The 2,500-nt window shown below is 37.5% G+C and overlaps 1 protein-coding gene across 1 annotated transcript in view; it reads left to right on the top strand.

Moving 5' to 3' along the window:
- Window positions 1-2,500, top strand: part of LOC135203464 (multiple PDZ domain protein-like) — a 658,890-nt gene that overhangs the window by 110,821 nt on the left and 545,569 nt on the right.

Raw genomic sequence — 2,500 nt, 5'->3', positions numbered from 1 at the left:
GTAATAGCCTTACTGTTTATAGTACACTACTAGTATAACTGCTTGTACCCAGAGGCTGATCACCTTTCGAACCTCAAGATGAAGAGGGTAACTTACCCCCCCCCCCCCTTTTCTCTCTCTCCCCCCCCTCTCTCTCTCTCTCTCTCTCTCTCTCTCTCTCTCTCTCTCTCTCTCTCTCTCTCTCCAGGGGACAGCCACGCCCCACGACATTGGCATGAACAAAAGGTAAACTGGAGGTAGATTCTCCTCTCGCTTTCTGATTCCTCATAATTATTCATTTTCTCATTTTTCCTCTCTTTTTTTTATTTATATTTTTTCATCTTTACTTTTGGAGATGTGTCTCTGTATCTTCTGTTTTTTTTTTTCATTTTTTATTGTTTATTTCTTCAATAGGATGATGTATTTAGAGCAAATGCTTGTGTAGATGTTTAGTCTCTCTCCTCTCTCTCCACCCCCCCCCTGCTCTCTCTCTCCTCTGCTCTCTCTCTCTCTCTCTCTCTTCTTCGTCTTCTTCTTCTTCTCCTTAGGAAAGACGAAATCTCTCCTCTTCATTGGCGAAATATCATTTCTAAAGATAGCTTCCTCATGCATAGCGAGCGTCCTGGGTGGTCCGATCGAGGTTTGGAGAGAGAGAGAGAGAGAGAGAGAGAGAGAGAGAGAGAGAGAGAGATGGTGGGTTGGGGGGAGGGGGGTGGATGTCGGATGAATGAAGGAGATAGATGCGTGCATAAGCTTTCAGAAAGTATTTATTTATTCTCTCTCTCTCTCTCTATATATATATATATATATATATATATATATAATATAAATATATATATATATATATGCCCTAGAATATATTTTGCTTATTCTTATTCAGTTTTACTGAAAAATTCTCTCTCTCTCTCTCTCTCTCTCTCTCTCTCTCTCTCTCTCTCTACTCTCTCTCTCCTCTCTCGCTCTTTCGATAGGGGTAAGGGGGAGGGGGAACCCGGTTGTCGGTTGAGTGATTGATTGATTTATGTAAACTGCCGTCGCCGCCAATATGTCATCTCTCCTTTTGGTATATTGACAGAAATGCCATTCGGGGAGTGACGATCCGTTGGCTTGTTTATGGAGGTCGTTCGTGTAAGGTGGATTTCCGGATTGTTTGGCGCGAGAAGGAGATTATGTAAACGGGGGAGTGAGTGGCTGGTTTGGGGGGTTAAGCTCCAGATCGGAGGTTATGTAATGAAAGTTGAGGTAAGGCAGAGGTGCCAGTTGAAGCTGTAATGGTTGAGGCAAACTGGATCCTTTTCTGGTGTGTTTATGTAGCCCAGACCTGCTGGATATTAAATAAAATAAAATCGAAAGAGAGAGAGAGAGAGAGAGAGGGAGAAGGGACCTGAGAGAGATATAGAGAGGAGAGAGAGATTGAGAGGGGAGTTACAGGGAATCGATGTCTGAAAGAACTTATTAGTCATCATGAGGGAGAGAGAGAGAGAGACCGAGAGAGGAGAGAAAGAGAGAGATGAGAGAGACCGAGATGAGAGAGAGAGCGAGGACCGAGAGAGAGAGAAGGGAGAGGAGAAGAGAGGAGAGAGAGGAGAGAGGCGATTTTGAATGGTGCAAAAGATACCGGTATAAGTTGGGAGTAAGAGCAAATTAATATTTCACTTAAAAATTTATCTGAAAACAAACATGAAATAATTTATGGTTGTCCCAAATAAAGAGTATTATTTCAAATGCCAAGACAGACTGGACCCTTTTCTGGTGTCCTTACATAGACCACACCTGTTAGAAGGTAGATACAGAAGAAAAAAGGAAATATGTCCCTCACAAATTTCTCTAATTTATCATAATAATATATGAATTATGCTTGACTCAAAGCAAGAGTATTATTTCAAATAATACAGAGGCAGACACGCCTCCTTGTCTGCTGCCCTTTTATAGACCAGACCCGCAGGAAACATAATAAACAAGAGAAAGTATGACATTTCACTTACGAATTTCTATAATTTATCTGAAATTAAATAGAATTTCCATAATTTATCTAAAAGTAAAGTCTAATTTCTATTATATATCTAAAAGTAAACACGAATTTCTGTAATATATCTAGAAGTTAACACGAATTTCTTGTAATATATCTAGAAGTAAACACGAATTTCTATAATATATATAAAAGCAAACCCGAATTTCTATAATATATCTTAAAGCAAACACGAATTTCTATAATATAAAAGTAAACACGAATTTCTATAGATTACCTAAAAGTAAACGCGAATTTCTATAACATATCTAAAAGTAAACAAGAATTTCTATAATACATCTAGAAGTAAACACGAATTTCTATAATATATCTAAAAGTAAACAAGAATTTCTATAATATATCTAAAAGTAAACACGAATTTTTATAATATATCTAAAAGCAAACACGAATTTCCATAATATATCTAAAAGTAAACAGGAATTTCTATAGTTTATCTAAAAGTAAACGCGAATTTCTATAATATATCTAAAAGTAAACACGAATTTCTATAAA

This window comes from Macrobrachium nipponense, chromosome 36 (assembly GCF_015104395.2).
Source record: "Macrobrachium nipponense isolate FS-2020 chromosome 36, ASM1510439v2, whole genome shotgun sequence".
NCBI lineage: Eukaryota > Metazoa > Arthropoda > Malacostraca > Decapoda > Palaemonidae > Macrobrachium > Macrobrachium nipponense.
This window is presented reverse-complemented; position numbering and strand designations above follow the sequence as displayed.